Genomic DNA, 19,505 nt, shown 5'->3' with positions numbered 1-19,505 from the left:
AGTAGAACGGATGTTCCTCTAAAAATTAAAAATCGATGTACCATATGATCCAATAATTTCACTACTGGGTATTTACCCCAAGAACATAAAAACGCAAATTCAAAAAGATAATATGCACCCTTATGTTCATTGCAACATTATTTACAGTGACCAAGATACAGAAGCAGCCCAAATAGCCCTTGACAGATAAATGGATAAAAAAGATGTGGAATATATACACAATGGAATATTACTCAGCCATAAAAAAGAATGAGCTCTTGCCATTTGTGACAACACAGATGGACATAGAGGGCATTATGGAAGGTGAAACAAGTTAGACAGAGAAATACAAATACCACATGAATTCACTTATATATGAAATCTAAAAAACAAAACAGACAAACAAAAAAACAGAAACAGACTCATAAATACCAAGAACAAACTGATGGCTACTGAAGGGGAAGGGACTACAGGGAAGGGATAAATGGGTGAGGGGGAATGAAAGATACAGACTTCCAGTTTTGGAATGAGTGAGTTACATGATAAAAGATACAACATAGGACATATGGTCGATGGTATTGTAATAGCTTTGTATGGTGACAGATGGCAACTGCACTTATGGTGGGCATAACATAAAGTACAAACATGTTGATTCATTATGTTGTGCATATGAAACTAATGTAATATTGTGTGTCAACTGCACTTCAATAAAAAAAAGAAAGAAAACATTTTACAGAAATCAGACTAATTGATCAATGGAATAGAATGATGACTACAGAAAGAGATCCACACGTACATTGTCACCTAGGATATGATAGATGCATCACTATTTTCGAAAAGAAAAAGAACCATCTTTTCAATAAATGCTATTAGGTAATTTATATATTTATTTTGAGAAAAAAAAGAATCTTGACACATACCTAGGTCCTATACAGAGTCAATTCTACTTGTATTAAAGATCTAAATGTGAAATGCAAACAACATTTATATATATTTTTAAAGATTTTATTTATTTGACAGAGAGAGACACAGCGAGAGAGGAAACACAAGTAGGGGGAGTGGGAGAGGGAGAAGCAGGCTTCCTGGCGAACAGGGAGCCCGATGCGGGACTCGATCCCAGGACCCTGGGACCATGACCTGAGCCAAAGGCAGACGCTTAACAACTGAGCCACCCAGGCGCCCCGCAAACAACATTTAAAAGGAAAATATAGTGGGACATCTTTGTAATATAGAAATATGTACAACATTTTAAACAAAACACACAAAACAATAGCTATCTAAAGATCAATTGAACTGTTTTAAGAAATTCTGTTCATCAAAATTAATAGTGTGAAAAGGAAACTCTCATAGTGGGAGAGGTTACTGTTATTAGACCTACAGAATCAGACAGAGAGCTGACAAGGGACTCATGTGGAAAATATAAAAATAAGTCCTACAAATCCATAAATAAAATAGTTGACATGAAATACAATTCAAAGGTGACAAAGATATTAATCACCATGTTTCAAAAGAAAATATCTTAATAGCCATTAAACATATGAAAATGTTCTCAATTTCATTTAGCATTAGAATAATATAAAATAAAACCACAATACTAAAACCCCATACACATCATCCTCAAAGGTGAGAAAGAAAATGACAGAAAATACTAATGTCAATATCCTTGTCTTGACAAGGATATTGAGCAACCATAACTATTTGCACTGCTAGCAGGAGTGTATGTTGATATAACTACTCTGGAAACTCATTGGGCAATATTTACTAGTGCTGAATATGTGAATCCTATGACTCAACAATTTCAGTGTGAAGGATATACTCAATAAAAATACATTCAAGATTAAGCTGATCTAGATTAAATATTGGCATGGATGTGAAGGATGTGGTGGTAGCTGTTTTTAATTACCATTTTCAGGAAATGTTTCTGTATATTAGGGCAATAATTTTTATAAACTGTAAATGATTCTTTTTCACAATACATGACAAAAATCCAAATTTTATCATTTTATAACACAAAGATTTGAAAAATAATGTTTTATGTTGATCAAAACATCAAATGGAATAGAATGTTTATATCACTGGTCATAAGCCTGCAAATTCGAACCAATTCTAACATTTGATGGTGGCACAATGAATAACTAATTTGTTGTATATTCATAAAAGGGCATTGTACACAGACATGAGAATGAGTAATCTAGAACTACCTATAACAACATATTAACTGAAAGAAGCCCGACCAAAACAATAACACATGTAGTATCTCTTTATATAAATTAACAAAAATAGGTGAAAATAATTTATGCTGTTAGAAGGCAGAATAATGGTTATTCCTGTGTGTTTGTGTGTGTGATAGGAGAATGAAGGATTCTTCTGGGGTCCTGAAAGTGTTTAATTTTGTCATTGTCTAGCTGTTTAATCTGGATTCTGATTACATAGTTGTGTTGGATTTGTAAAAATGTATGATGTATGGATTTGTTAACATGTATATTATACTTTAATAATAAGTTTAAACACTAAAAATAAGGCAAAACAGGTTTCCATATATATTGTTATTACTTGTAAATTTTTTAAGGATGCAGTAAGGATCATTCAAACATCTTCATTCTGTCCCCAGACATAAAGTCTGGGGGTTGAAATTTTGGGTTGAAGAAAAATGAAAATACCTTTCCTACGATACAATATGTTGATTCCAGATCCGGGTTACAGTAGAAACACTTAACCAGGAGACACTGTGGAAAGTTTTCTAACAGAATTTTATTTGTAGGGGAATATAAAAATGTCCTGTGTAATTAGCAGATACACCATGACTTCCTTTGATGCTTTTGAAGCCTTTGGTTTAAATAACTTGCATTCTTTCTCCTTAGGGAGAGCCTCAAAGCAGGAAAGACACCCATACGTCCTTCTCCCTGGGTGTGTTAGGAACACTTGGGAGCACAGAGAGATTCCTCCTCAGAGGTGAGTGGACTGCACCTGTCTCTGTGACTAAATCAGACCAGTGACTCTTCAGAACCCAATTAGGTCTGATATCCTCTCAGTGATTTAGCCATCTCTTTAATAATCTGCCATGATAACTGAAGTTTCTGGGTGAATACAAGGTTGTAAGCATCTTATAATTTTTGGTGAAAGCTAGACATTTGCTATGATGCAGGAAGTTTTTACTCTTTGAATAGTAAAAAAACACAGTCTCTGAAAAGGGAGATTTGTTAAGAAAATTCACAACAAAGACCTAAAGATTGCCATGATTATTTTCTTTCTTTTGGATCCTTAACAAAATATCAAATGTGATATTGTTCTATGTAATTAGTTGGATGTTTTTCAGAATTCTTAAGCTCAAATAACAGATTTCTATAGTGTTTTCCAGCTACCAATAAACTAAAAGGATTATCTCAGTATGTTCATAACATTTGTAATTTCTCTGTTTCCAATATGCCTTGTGTTTCCAAAATGTACCAATGTCCTTTGCAAATCATCACTTTTAGTTGGAGGTGAGGCAAAAACAAATGATTACAGCATTGATATCACCACGTAATGTCTCCACCACACCATAAAATCTGATCAGTAAGAGGACTGCCCCACTTCCTTACCTACAAGCCTTGGAAGAGTCTCGGAAATGCCATCAGATTGTCCCTTGAATGACTATGTGCACACCTAATGGAGATTGGAACTAAGATTAAAATATGTACAAATACAAACTTAGGCAAAGAATTCTTGCAAAATTATGAATGAGTAACATGTACTTTGCCTAAAATTAAAGTGTCTTTTCCACTTAATTATTTAATAGCTTTTTCTAAAACTCTCCATATCCTCCCTTAAAGATTATTTTGATGTTTATGTATATGAATTTAAATGCATATTTTATTGCTGTTTCATTGCAGAATATACTTAGTGTCAATTCATTTAGAGAGCTATATTTGCAGTGGGAGGGGCAGGGTTGGGGAATGGTTTAATTCTCTTACCTCTATACGTAGGGTAGATTCATAATGAAGGTCCAATGTTAATCTCATTGTATTTTTTACATGTTTGTATGGTCCTGAGAGGAGAAAAAGATTTAAAAGGTAAAAACCAGTTTCCCTTCAGTAATCATATAAAATAATGTAAATATAAATAGAACCATGTAAAATAAAGAGTTCAGTGCTTTACATCGAACTCGAAAGGTGATGAGAAAAACATCTCATATCTTTTCATATATAGGAGGACTGGTATTTACTAGCTTGGATCTAAATAGAGCACAGGTTTAATATTCTCATTTATTCTGTGAGATTCATGATACTTTTTATATCCACCAGAAATATGTCCTTATCTGTATTGTCTCCTGAGAGTTAATTTAGTGTTTCAAATAAGCCACAACTAATCTGCTTTCCATCTCTATGAATTTGTCTCTTCTGGATATCCCATGTAATGGAATTATACAATATGTATGATATGTGCCTTTTTATACTTGGCTTATTTTGCTTAGCATAAAGTTTTAAAGACTCATCCATGTTGTAGCATGTACCAATACTTCTTTCCTTGTATGGCTTACTAATATTCCATTGTATGGATATAACACACATGTTGTTCTTCATCAATTGTTGGGCATTTGGGTTGTCTCTAAGTTTTGACTCTTATGAACTATTGTAACTATTATGAATGCTCTTTTGAACATTTACCTGAAAAGTTTTTGTTGAACACTTGGGGTTGTCAATACCTTTGGGTACATATCAAGAATGGAATTACTGGATCCTAATGGTAATTTATGGTTAACTTACTGAGTAACCATCAATGTGCTTCCCTAGTGGCTGTGCCATTTTATTTTCCCAAGGATACATGAAGGTTCTAATCTCCACACCCTTGCCAGTCTTTCTTCTTTCTTTCTTTTTCTTTCTTTCTTTCTTTCTTTCTTTCTTTCTTTCTTTCTTTCTTTCTTTCTTTCTTTCTTTCTTTCTTTCTTTCTTTCTTCTTTCTTTCTTTCTTTCTCTTTCTTTCTTTCTTCCTTTCTTTCGTTCTTTCTTTCTTTCTTTCTTTCTCTTTCTTTTTCTTTCTTTCTTTCTTTCTTTCTTTCTTTCTTTCTTTCTTTCCTTCTTTCCTTCTTCTTTTTCATGCTAAATGGTGGTTTATTGCACAGGGACAGGACTTGGCAGAAAGAGCTGCTGCACCCAGGTCTTGAGGAGTGGTGATTATGTGCTCCCTGAGTTGGGGGAAGTACGGAAAAGGGAGGTTTCCAAAGAATTTTCATATGCTAAAGAGGATCTACCTACAAGATAAATACAACATACCAGAGGTCTTGCCATTGTCTTGTCTTTTCTTTTGTAAATCACCCTAAAGCAAGTGAAGTGGTATCTCATTGTGGTTTTGATTTGTATTTTTCTAATGACAAACAACATTGAATATTTTTTCATGTGCTTATGGCCATTTGAATATTTTCTGAGAAATGTCTGTTCAAATCTTTTGCCTGTTTTTTAATTTGGGTAATTTTTCTTTGAGATGTTGAGTTATAAGAATCCTTTAGATATTTTATGTACTAGACCCTTACCAGATATAAGATTTATATTTTTTCCATTTTATATATATGTAATATTATATACATATATATAATTTTTCCATTATATCCAATAAATTTATAATTCATTTCCATTATTTCCATCTTTTCATTCTTTAATAATTTCCTTTGATGCCTAAAATTCATGTTTTTTACATTTTGATAAAGTCCAATTTAGGAGTTTTTACTTTTGTTGTTTGTACTTTTGGTGTCATACCTAAGAAAACTACAAAGAGCTCAGCTGAGCCGAGAGAGAGAATTGAGCTGCTAGGTATTGGAAACCTGAGCTGCCAGGTAATTGGAAAGCCAATTAAAGCTCAGACCTTAAATGCAAGATTTCAGCCTTTAATCACTTAATACAATGGTCATCTCAGTTATGTGTCATGAAAGTTAATGGTTATTTTTTTAATTTATTCCCAGTGTAGGTTTCCTGAATGGCTTGCATGGACAAACACAATCTAATACTGTGAAAAGAATTCATTTTACTGAGAATCACAGGACTGTCTGAGTTGCAGGCTCCATTGCTTAGACTCTTCCTCACTGTTTACCTAATCTCAGTGGTGGGTCACCTGAGCTTGATCATCGTCATCAAGATAGACTCTGGGCTACAAATACCCATTTACTTCTTCCTCAAACTCCTGGCTCTCACTGATCTGGGTTTTTCAACAACTATGGGACAAAAATGTAAGTTTTGTTGTGGAAGCAAATACAATCTCCTATTATTTGTGCACCACCCAGGGAGCTTTCATTATGTTTATTATTAGTGAGCTGTTCATTCTATCAGCTATGTCCCATGACCCTTACCATGGTCATTTGTAACCCACTCTACCCTGTCATCATGTCACAAAGGGTGGATCAGGTGCTGGTGGTAATCCCCTATCTCTACAGCACATTTGTGTCTCTTGTAGTCACCACTAAGGTTTTTAGTTTATCCTTCTGTGGCTACAATATTGGCAACCATTTCTACTGTAAGAGCCTCCCCTTGTTATCTTTGCTCTGCTCAAATATGCATAAAATTGAATTGATGATTATGATTTTCTCAGTTTTTAATTTGATTTTATTGCTTCTGATAGTTCTTGTGTCTTACCTGCTGATCCTGGTAACCATCATCAGGATGAACTCAGCTAAGGGTAGGCACAAGGCTTTTGTCACCTATAGGTCCCACCCACCAGGGGCCACAGTGTTCTATGGGACTTTGATATTTAGGTATGTGCAACAGAGTCCAGTCATTCCTTTGACATTGATAAAATGGTGCCCATATTTTATACTTTCATTATCCCTATGCTGAATCCTTTGATCTATAGCTTGAGGAACAAATATGTAAAATATGCAGGACAAAGGATGAGGGAAAAATTATGCAATATCTTCACTTGATTGATTGTACTCTGTGGTTCCTATCAACATTAAACATTGTCACATGTCCCTTCAGAAGGAAAAGCAAAGATGGATGAATTCAACATATATTTAGAGACTGACTTCTACTTACCTGTCATACTTTTAAGTGAACTTGTGCAAAAGACACATTCAGTATATAATATACATTAAATTAAATACATAAAAATTATAACATTTTGATAAGTACATTCATATATAGTTAACCAGTAAAAACCTGCATATGAATGACACAGTGTAGATAAAATTTATATGTGGTGAAAGAGATAATGAAATAGAATCAGACCAGGATTAATAGAAAGTTGAAGCGGTATAGAGATTCAATTTTACAAGAAAAGGCATTTTTATGGTAAAAGTCAATTAAAAACTGATTAATGTGAATATGTAAAGTCAATTATATTCAATAGGAATGAAGCTTCACTTATGCAAGATGATTAAGTTGTAAAGACTTGTTATAATACATTGTGCTATAATCACCATTACTGTATCGTATACTTAAATATTGGTCGAGAGTGTTGATCTCATGATATGTTTTCTTATCACAATAAAAAGTAAAAAGATTTGGAAAAACAGAAAAAGGTTATATATATATAACTAACTAGAAGAGGTAGAGGGAATGGGAATGGGGAAATGGATTAGTGCCTATTCAGCTTATATGTAATTAAATTATTAATTGAAAATAACGAATAATATAAGATAGAACTATTCTTTCAGGTGGGGGATGGGAATAATATGGGGCTTATAATATCATTTCCTGCACATATATATGTGTGTGTATGTATGTGTAGGTGACAGGCATGTGTGGTGTCTTACAAATACTTTGCAAGGTGAAATTTTGTGATCCAGGATGGTCCTGTCCCGTCTTAGACTTTTTTCTTTGTGACCAAAGTAAGTTTATTTTATATCATACTCATAACTTAGGAAATGGACAATACCTCTGTGCAATAAATAATAACCTTTAAATGAGAGATCAAACTGTAATATAAAGCATCAATAGAATGGAAATTGTAAAAGTGATACTTTTTAATTTTATTTTATTTTTAATTTTACAAAACTGTGGGAATGCTAAATAGATAGGGAAGTTGGCAGAGCTGATGATGGGATAAAGTCTTGTTAACTGAGCAGGGTACTGACTATCATTGACCACATGACTTTACAGAGGAAGCAACAACACAAACTTCTTGTGGATACTCAAACTTTGGAAAGAACCTCAAGGATTTCAATTCATTGTGTTGAATAACTTAAGATGTATAAAAATCTTTGTTATTTCCACTTTATGGCCCACAATCTGTCTGTTACTTCAAAAATGGTAAAGCCTAGAATGTGCCACACTCACGTTAGGTATTAGGAACACCGGGATGAAGAAGGAACAGTGTGTCTTGCCCTAAAGTAGTGAATATTGTAGAGAATGATAAGCTGTCACTGTTTATCAAAGATAAAATCACATTAAACATAGATGGCAGAGCTGAAGACAAAACCTCATATTTTATTTCAGAATTTTAAGATGGATATTATATTCACTCATTCACTTATTCATCATTCATTATATCAGTCAGTAAGTTAGCAAATATATTTTGAACACCTACTCTTTCCTGGGTATTATTTTAGAAGCTTTAATACAAAGACAAACTATTTAGACATTCCCTTTTCATTGATAAAGCTTACAGACTAGAAAATTCCTCACAAGAAGTAAAACAAAAATGTTATCAATATTTAATTACAATATTTTTACATGCATGAGGAAAGATCACAATATCATATGAAAAATGTATTTTCCATCAAATAATTTTAATTAAAAAAAGGAATAGGAGCAGGTATCTGATGGGTTCCTTCCAAATGTCACTAAATAATTGAAATTTAGTCTTCTTACAGCCATGCACATTTTGAATTTATGCTGTATGTCATCTGAATCTTATGACAGATACACCAGGGCTTGTTCTTGATCAGAAGGGAGGCTTTGCCTTCAGTTCTATTCTCAATATTCACAGTAAAATGGAACATTGGGGCCAGAATCCTGGGTTTTCTACCTATTGGATTTTCTCCACCCGAGGAGGAGTGGAGCCACACTTCCCAAACATTACAGGGCACAATTCAAAACAAACACACAAAGGGTGGAATCATTGCACAAGATTGTTACTCAGTAGGATCATCTAAGCATATCCCTAGGTTATCCTTGTATTTTCCCTCTGTGGGTGTAATCGTGTGAGACTTGCATAATTGGTCTTTCTTTCCCTCTGGAGTCAGAACTTCATCTGAGAATTCCTATTTTCATGTGTGGGGCCTGGGTCCGTATACAAGCTTATTTCAGTGTGCAGGTCTTTGGAGACCTCAGACACTTGTAAAACTCCTCAATGTGCCTCTTGCAAAACCTTTGCAGTGGGTCTCAGCAGATCTCTGGACAGGTAGGTTCAATGACTCAAACTGTGGTGTCCAGCATCCCTGCTGAAAAATTCAACCTTGTGAGCATTTGTACAGAATGACAAAGAGTCATTATGAGCATTCTATTTCACCTTAAGATAAAGAAGAATGCATTCTGCCTTAGCTGACAGAATTGATGTTTCAGAAAGCACTCTATATCATATAGGAACTTCCTTTTTTTAAAATTATATTTTATTTAAATTCAATTAATTAACATACAGTGTATTAATGGTTTCTGAGGTAGTGTTCATGGAATTTAAGAAACAGATAGGAAGCCACTTAAGTGTCTTTGAAATATGAGAGGTCTTTTCCAAGAAAGACCTACTAAATTGCTAAACATCAAGAAAAATAAGTTTCTCCCATTCTTCATGTTCACATTGTCCAGGGGAAAAAACCTATGATAGAAAGAGTCTGTGGAGCCAACAGTTTGTATGTTGCTACTGGATGCTGAGAGCACAGAAGAAGCTGCCGTTTGTCCCTAACATAGCCCATTTGTAAATAAATTTAAGATAAAATTCTATTGTTAGAGAACAATGGAATATACTCTTGAAATCATTACAGAAGATATTTAAAAACTAATATGCATATTATTTCTCAGCCAAATTGTACCATAAAATGACTAACATTAAGTATATCTTTAAAAGTTTTTTTTTTAACTGAGAATTGCTTATTTGGTAGAGTTATGAAATATTTCTTTTCAGAAACTAATTTGAAAAAAACCTACATGTAAAAATCAAAATAACTTTTTTGTAACATATACTTACCAAAATGAAGAATAACCCTACCTTTGCCAATAGTAATATTTCAATAGAAAAAGGAATTGATAAGAAGGATATATGCAAATATATTCTTTTCAAAACCTAATTGCACAAGTTCATAGAGCATAATCCATAATTACTGTTGCTGTGTTTTTTTTTGTTTTTGTTAAATTAAGGATACATTTATTGAATATATGATATCTCAGAATAAAACATGCACTGAGCTGCTTTGTTCAGGAAATGCTTTGTTCTAAAGTGAGGGTTGCCACAATGACTTTTATCATAAGCTTACCTGTGCCTTTCCTTTCAGATGCAGTGATAGGACAAGAGACATGAGCTATTTAGTGTAACATGGTCAGATAAGCTCATCAGACATATATTCGATGTATGAAAAATTAAAACCACAGATTTAAGAAACAATCAATTTATGGGAGAACACAACCTGATTTGTTAAATAAATAGCTAGATATCATGTGTTCCAGGTACTTGAATATGTAAAATTATAATTTACTTGCTACTCCTATTTCAACATGAAACTCCTAAGTGAGGGAGAATGAGTTACTAGGACACAAACAGGAAACCACATTAGAAAATCATTTAAAACATGCTAATAACAAGAACTGTTAGTATCAATTATTTTACATTCATTAACAGACTCTGTACTAATCCGTGTTTGTATAGTATCTCATTACATTCACACAACACAAGAATATAAATACTTGATAAAAATCACACAGCTAGTAATTGGTGGCCTAACAGCCAACCAACCAAGTGACCAAACAAACAAGCAAACAAAACACATAAAGCAAAGCAAAACCATAAAACCATACCATTCACCAATATCCTGTATAGATTTTTTGAATGACTTAGGCTCATTGAGCCTCAACTGTCCAACCAGACATAGAAATAATGATGTTCATCTTCTAGGACACTCCTGCAGAATAATGAGATCATTATTTTGAAATGGCTAGCATAGTCCTGGGCCCAGAGTACATTACATATTGAATAATGTTAACACTCTTCTCCCTATATTCTCTGTACAAGGAAAACAAAGCGATCAAACTTGAGCAAATCAAACCTACAAGTAATATTTTTAAAACATCAAAACAGGCTTTAAACAATTTAAAAGAAAGAAGTACAAGCTGGAAAAAAAAAAAAAGAAGAAAAGAAAAGGCTGCCAGAAGACCATGATAAAGCAACATCTGAGCAGGTAGATATGAGTGATAGAAAGGACTAGTTTATTTGGCAGAAGAAAGGATATGTGATTAACTTTAAAAAATCAGTTTCTGAATGACACTAATAAAGAAGATTACTGAGATGTAGTCTGTTGCTGGGCAGTAGAAGCAGCATGGTATGGTAGAAACTGATAAAACCCAACATATTCAAAGTATTTCCTGCAGAAATATTGAAATCCCCTAGGATGAAGACAATGTACGGGCTGAAGAGCCTGTGGCATCAAAGGAAAAAATAACTGAAAGTCACTCTGGATCATCAACTTCTTATATGTAGCTATCTTTTATCATTGGGAACATACAAACATACACAGAGGCATGAGCATGTATATGTAAATATGAAGTCATGCAACATTACAATTAATATGTTTATGCATATAAGTATTAATGCATATAATATAGTAGATTAATATATATTCAACTAATGTAAATTTCATTCAACACAGAAGTGAAAAATTAATAGCTTGGTATAACAGTTCTAACAACCTGAAATTGGTCTCCAGAGAGTTTGTATTTCTGAATCTTGTTAAAAGATTGGGAAAAATACAATTAAAATCTGACACTTTTACATGTGAACAAAAATTATACAATTTAAATGAAACAGTCTACAATCTAGCATCTACCAGAAAAATCAACTTGGCCATCTATTCATCTTTTCTCATTTTCCCCATTAAAAGATGAGAAAACAAAATAAATGTCCTCAGAAAATCTCACCCGGGTGACTGAATTCATTCTCATGGGAGTCTCAGATCGCCCAGAGCTCCAGATTCCACTCTTCTTTGTTTTCCTGATCATCTATGGGCTGACCATGGCAGGGAACCTGGGCATCATCCCCCTCACCAGTGTTGACTCTCAACTTCAAACACCCATGTACTTCTTCCTCAGGCATTTGGCTATCATCAGTCTTGACGATTCTACTGTCATTGCCCCAAAAATGCCGGTAAACCTCTTGGTTTCAAAGAAAACCATATCGTACTATGGTTGTGCAGCCCAGCTGGGTGGGTTCCTGGTTTTCATTGTTGGTGAGATTTTCATGCTGGCCACAATGGCCTATGACCGTTACGTGGCTATTTGCAACCCCCTGCTGTATAATGTGATGCTCTCTCCACGGATCTGCATACTGCTGGTGTCCCTCACATACCTCTACAGTCTGACACAGCACTGACCGTCTCCTCCTGTGTGTTCTCTGTGTCATACTGCTCTTCCAATGTAATAGACCATTTTTACTGTGATAATGTCCCTTTGTTGGCATTGTCTTGTTCTGATACCTACATTCCAGAAATAGTAGTGTTTACCTCTGCAGGGACCAATTAGTTTTTCTCTATGATTATTGTTCTAACACCCTACTTCAACATTGTCCTTGCCATTTTGAGGATACGTTCCTCAGAGGGCCGACGAAAAACCTTTTCCACCTGTGCCTCTCACATGATGGCTGTCACTGTGTTCTATGGGACCCTTCTTTTCATGTATTTGCAACCAAGGACCAATCACTCATTAGATACTGATAAAATGGCCTCTGTCTTCTACACCCTAGTGATACCAATGCTGAATCCCCTCATATACAGCCTGAGGAACAAGGATGTGAAGGATGCAATGAAGAGATTCCTAAAGAATCCTTGGCAGGCTTTCAAATTAATGTAAATTTAAAACTACAGTTGTCTTCATTTAAGGATTTGTATTTACTCCTGAAAAGCTAATCCCTGCTAAATGCAGAGGCAATACAAAGTTATAAATTCTATGGTTTTCAATGGGAAACTCTTAACCCTTTCTACTCTGACCTCAAATACCCAACTTTACCTAATACAAAGATGTATTAGTTGACCAAAGAAAGTATACTTATTTAAGTAGTAAAAAAATTTTCGAAATAAATACATTTTAAACTGCAACACAACTGGCTACTGGGTTTTTGTAATTTCTAGCCAAGGAAGAGAAAGTCGAAGAGCTGAAGAAGGAATGTGAGAACGATTTCTTGGAATGTGGTTGAGTCAGATCATCCTACTTGCCATAGATCCTGTTGTTCAACTATTAAAAGGTTTACTTTTAATTTTCCTGTATTTTATCTTTCATTTTCTTAACCTTTTAGAATCCATTTTTATCTTGTACTTACATAAATTTATAACAAAGAGAAAACTTTAGGTGAAAATGAAAACTAAACAAAAAATGCTTAGGTATACATGGAAACAGATCATGTGGCAAAACAGAAGAAACTGTATGAAAGGGGATTCCATTGTTTCATTCCTCTCATATGGTACATGTACACAAAAGCAAAATGTTGATATTTATCCCAATATGATATAAAAGTAATTTTCTCCATATCATATTCTCCTAGGAAACTCTGCTGTGTAGAGTTAAATATCTGTGTTATAAAATCATAACAGCAAACATCACCTCTTTTAGCATTTTTGTTTAGTTTTTTGGAGTAAAATGTTAGTAGGTGAAAAGAAAAAAAAACCAAAGTGTTTGCACTTAAAGTGATACCAAGTCTCAAAGACAACAGGGCAAATAAATAACTAAATAAGTAAATAAACAAAATAAATAAATAAATGTCACTGTCATTCTGTGCCCTATTTCAGTCTGTACATGCAAAATGCTGCTAACATACAATGTCATGAGGGAGATGGGGAATGCCATGCTATGTAAGGCAATGACTACATAAATAAATAGATTTATGACATTTATAAATAAATCTATATAATTTATGTATAGATTATATATGACATTTATAAATAAATTTATATACATAAATAAAGTAGATTTATGACATTTTCAGGGAAGTCAGAAATAAGGCAAATACAGGAAGTGTGACAGTCAGTTTCATTAGCTAATACCTTGATACAGTTTTAAATAAGCAGAATAACTAGCTAAAAGCAGAAAAGTCACAAAGACATAACTGGCAATAACTTGATAGCAGTAGCCTTAAGGATTTTATGTTTTATTCCTTATAAATATATAAGAGTATATGATATAGAGGAGCAAGATGGCAGAGGAGTAGAAGACCTAAATTTCATCTTCTCCCAGGAATTCAGCTAGCTAAGGATCAAACCATTTTAAACACCTATGAACTCAACAGGAGATCAAAGAAAAGAATAACAGCAACTCTCTGAACAAAAAAGTGACCACTTTCTGGAAGGTAGGATGTGCAGAGAAGTGAATCCGAGGCAACATTCGGGAAGATAGATGGCAGGGGAGGGAACATCCATCATCTGCTACCCACAAGAGATAGAGCAGCGGAGCACAAAATTGGAACTTTTAGAAGTTGGCTCCGCTGAGGGACATGGCTCCAGTGGCTAAGCGGGGGGTGGAACCCTCGCAGGACAGTGTGGTCTCAGGACCCTCAGGGTCACAGGAAGACGAGGGATGCCTGAGTGCAGCAGAGCTCCCAGGTATCCATGCAGGGAAGACAGCTGCAGAGACAGAGCCAAGGAGTGGGCTCTCAGCTCAGGATTGCCATAAACCATGATCTGCTGCACAGTCTGGCCACGGCTCTTCCAGCAAGGACCCAACAAGCAGCAGATCCGGGAAGGGGAAGGTTCCCCTTCCTCCCCCCTGAGGAATGGTGTGGGAGCACACTGCAGGGGTCTGCTGGGTTTGGAGACTGTACACGGGGTTGTGTGCCAGAGGTAGAAAAGCTCGGTCACAGGTCAGGTGAGCATGGAGTGTGGCCAGAGACCAGGGAGACAGGAGTGGAGTGAATGATTGCTTTTCTCTGGGGGCACACTGAGGAGTGGGGCCCCAAGTTCTTGGCTCCTCTGGGGTGGAGAGTGGGAGGCCTGCCATTTTCACTCTCGTCCTCCAAAGCTGTACAGAAAATTTGCAGGGAATAAAACCTACTGAGAGCAAACTAGAGCAGATTACTTAGCCCGGCCCCTGGAAAGGGAGGTGCAATTCCAAATCGGGCAAAGATATTTGAGAACCAATGAAACAGGACCCTACCCCAGAAGATCAGCAAGAAAAGCCAGCCAAAACCAAGTTTACCGATCAATGAGAATGGCAGAACTCCAGCACTAGGGGAATACAGCACATAGAATTCATGGATTTTTTTCCCTTGATTCTTTAGTCTTTCAAAGTTAATTTTTTTAATTTTCTTTTTTTCTTTTTCTATTGTTTTTTTTTAATTTTTCTGTTTCCCTTTTTCAACCAACACCTTATAAATCCTTTTTTTTAAAATCTTTTTTTTATTTTTCATTTTCAGAGTCATATTCTATCCCTTCATTGCAGTTAACCTTATTTTTGGTATATATATAAGTTGTTCTCTTTAAAAATTTTGGGATTCAGTTTCTTCTAACAGACAAAAATACACCCTAAGTCTCTAGAGTATGGCTTTGTTCTAGTCTTCTGCCTGATCACATTCTCTCCACCCCCTTTTTTTTTTCATTTCTCTTCTTTCTTTTTTCAACCAACTTCTTATCAATTCCTTTTATAAAATCTTTTATAATTTTCATCTTTACCATCATATTCATCATATTTAACCTTATTTTTGTACATATATAAGTTTTTCTTTCTTTAAAATATTGGGAGGCAGTTTCTTCTAACAGACCAAAATATGCCCAAAATCTACTATGTAGCACTGATCTATTCAACAGCCTGATCATATTTGATCATATTTTTTTTCTTTTTCTTTTTCTTTTTTTTTTTCTTTCCCTTACTTTTACCCTGGTTTTAAGTCTCTTCTGATTTGTTTAGTGTATATTTTTCTGGGGTCATAGTTACCCTGTTAGAATCTTGTTCTCTCATTCATCTTTTCTCCTCTGGACAAAATGACAAGACAGAAAAACTCACCTCAAAAACAAGAATAAGAGGCAACACCAACTGCCAGGGACCTAATCAATACAGACATTAGTAAGATGTTGGAACTAGAGTTCAGAATGATGATTTTAAAGATACTAGCTGGGCTTGAAAAAAGCATGGAAGATACTAGAGAAATCCTTTCTGGAGAAATAAAAACTAAAATCTAAGCAAGTCGAAATCAAAAAGGTTATTAATGAGGTGCAGTAAAAAATGGAGGCTCTAACTGCTAGGATAAATGAGACAGAAGAGAGAATTAGTGATATAGAAGACCAAATGATAGAGAATAAAGAAGCTGAGAAAAAGAGAGATAAACAACTACTGGATCACGAGGGCAGAATTCGAGAGAGAAAGATACCATAAGATGAAACAATATTAGAATAATTGGGATCCCAAAAAAAGAAGAAAATAGAGAGGGGTAGAAGGTATATTGGATAAATTATAGCAGAGAACTTCCCTAATTTGGGGAAGGAAACAGGCATCAAAAATCCAGGAGGCAAGGAGAAACCCCTCAAAATAAAAAAAAATAAGTCAACACCCCAACATCTAATAGTAAAACTTACCAGTCTCAGAGACAAAGAGAAAATCCTAAAAGCAGCTCAAGACAAAAGGTCTGTAATCTACAATGGTAGAAACATTAGATTGGCAACAGACCTATCCACAGAGACCTGGCAGACCAGAAAGGACTGGCATGATATATTCAGAGCACTAAACGAGAAAACTATGCAGCCAAGAATACTATATCCAGCTAGGCTGTCATTGAAAATAGAAGGAGAGATAAAAAGCTTCCAGGACAAACAAAAACTAAAGGAATTTGCAAACATGAAACCAGCCCTACAAGAAATATTGAAAGGGGTCCTCTAAGCAAAGAGAGAGCCTAAAAGTAACAAACACCAGAAAGGAACACAGACAATATACAACAACAGTCACCTCACAGGCAATACAATAGCACTAAATTCATATATTTCAATAGTTACCCTGAATGTACATGGGCTAAATGCCTCAATCAAGAGACACAGGGTATCGAGTTGGATAAGAAAACAAGACCCATTGATATGCTGTGTGCAAGAGACTCATTTTAGACCCAAAGATACCTCCAGATTGAAAGTGAGGGGGGGGGCAATTTACCATGCTAATGGACATTAAAAGAAAGCTGGGGTGGAAATCCTTATATCAGACAAATTAGATTTTAAACCAAAGACTATAATAAGAGATGAAGAAGGGCAATATATTATATTTAAAGGGTCCATCCAACAAGAAGTTCTAACAGTTGTAAATATCTATGCCCCTCACATGGGAGCAACCATTATATAAGCCTATTAAAAACAAAATCAAAGAAACACATTGAAAACAATACAATAATAGTAGGGGATTTTAACACCCCCCTCACTGAAGTGGACAGATCATCTAAGCAAAAGATCAACAAGGAAATAAAGACTTTAAATGACACATTGGACCAAATGGACTTCACAGATATATTCAGAACATCCCATCCCAAAGCAACAGAATACACATTCCTCTCTAGTGCCCATGGAATATTCTACAGAATAGATCACATCCTAGGTCACAAATCAGGTCTCAACTAGCACCAAAAGATTGGGATCATTTCCTGCATATTTTTGGAGCACAATGCCTTGAAACTAGAACTCAATCACGAGAGGAAACTCAGAAAGAACTCAAATACATGGAAGCTAAAGAGCATCCTACTAAAGAATAAATGGGTCAACCAGGAAATTAAAGAAGAATTAAAAAAATTCATGGAAACAAGTGAAAATGAAAACACAACTGTTCAAAATCTTTGGGATGCAGCAGAGGCAGTCCTAAGAAGAAAGTATATAGCAATACAAGCCTTCCTCAAGAAACAAGAAAGGTGTCAAATACACAACCTAATCCTACACCTAAAGGAGCTGGAGAAAGAACAGCAAATAAAGCCTAATCCCAGCAGGAGAAGAGAAATAATAAAGATCAGAGCAGAAATCAATGAAATAGAAACCAAAAGAACGGTATAACAGATCAACAAAACTAGGAGCCAGTTCTTTGAAAGAATTAATAAGATTGATAAACCCCTGGCCAGACTTATCAAAAAGAAAAGAGAAAGGACCCAAATCAACAAAATCATGAATGAAAGAGGAGAGATCACAACCAACACCAAAGAAATACAAACAATTATAAGAATATATTATAAGCAACTATATGCCAGCAAATTAGATAATCTGGAAGAAATGGATGCATTCCTAGAGATGTATCAACTACCAAAACTGAACCAGGAAGAAATAGAAAACCTGAACAGACCCATAACCAGTAAGGAAATTGAAGCAGTCATAAAAAATCTCCCAACAAAAAAAAGCCCAGGGCCAGATGGCTTCCCAGGAGAATTCTACCAAACATTTAAAAAGAATTAATACCTATTCTTCTGAAACTGTTCCAAAAAATAGAAATGGAAGGAAAACTTTCAAACCTGTTTTATGAGGCCAGCATTGCCTTGATCCCAAAACCAGACAAAGACCCCACCAAAAAGGAGAACTACAGACCAATATCCCTGCTGAACATGGATGCAAAAATTCTCACCAAAATACTAGCCAATAGAATCCAACAGTACATTAAAAGGTTTATTCACCACGACCAAGTTGGATTTATCCCTGGGCTGCAAAGTTGGTTCAACATCCACAAACCAATCAATGTGATACAATACATTAATAAAAGAAAGAACAAGAATCATATGATCCTCTCCATAGATGCAGAAACAGCATTTGACAAAGAACAGCATCCTTTCTTGATCAAAATTCCTCAGAGTATAGGGATAAGGGTACATACCTCAATATCATAAAAGCCATCTATGAAAAACCCACAGCAAATATCATTCTCAATGGGGAAAAACTGAGAGCTTTTCCCCTGAGGTCAGGAACACAGTAGGGATGTCCACTCTTACCACTGCTACTCAACATAGTACTAGAAGTCCTAGCCACAGCACTCAGACAACAAAAAGAAATAAAAGGCATCCAAATCGGCATAGAAGTCAAACTCTCACTCTTTGCAGATGATATGAGAGTTTTTGTGGAAAACCCAAAAGACCACCCCAAAATTGCTAGAACTCATACAGGAATTCAGTAAAGTAGCAGAATATAAAATCAATGCAAAGAAATCAGTTGCATTTCTATACACCAAGAAGACAGAAGAAAGAGAAATTAAGGAGTCGGTCCCATTTACAATTGCACCCAAAACCATAAGATACCTACGAATAAATCTAACCAAAGAGGCAAAGGATCTGTACTCAGAAAACTATAAAATACTCATGAAAGAAATTGAGGAAGACACAAAGAATTGGAAAAGCTTTCCATGCTCATGGATTGCAAGAACAAATATTGTGAAGATGTCAATGCTACCTAGAGCAATCTACACATTCAATGCAATCCCCATCAAAATACG

General features: G+C 35.1%; 2 pseudogenes; both read left to right on the top strand.

Annotated features, from left to right (window-relative positions):
- The first annotated feature begins 5,937 nt into the window (after positions 1 to 5,937).
- Positions 5,938 to 6,868, top strand: LOC114215392 (olfactory receptor 8K3-like; annotated as a pseudogene).
- A 5,120-nt stretch (positions 6,869 to 11,988) lies between these two features.
- LOC114215388 (olfactory receptor 8J2-like) lies at positions 11,989 to 12,935 on the top strand (annotated as a pseudogene).
- The last annotated feature ends 6,570 nt before the right edge of the window (positions 12,936 to 19,505 follow it).

This window comes from Eumetopias jubatus, unplaced genomic scaffold (assembly GCF_037043125.1).
Source record: "Eumetopias jubatus isolate StellerSeaLion01/CBP00866 unplaced genomic scaffold, mEumJub1_p1.0 scaffold_13, whole genome shotgun sequence".
NCBI classification, from domain to species: Eukaryota; Metazoa; Chordata; class Mammalia; order Carnivora; family Otariidae; genus Eumetopias; species Eumetopias jubatus.
This window is presented reverse-complemented; position numbering and strand designations above follow the sequence as displayed.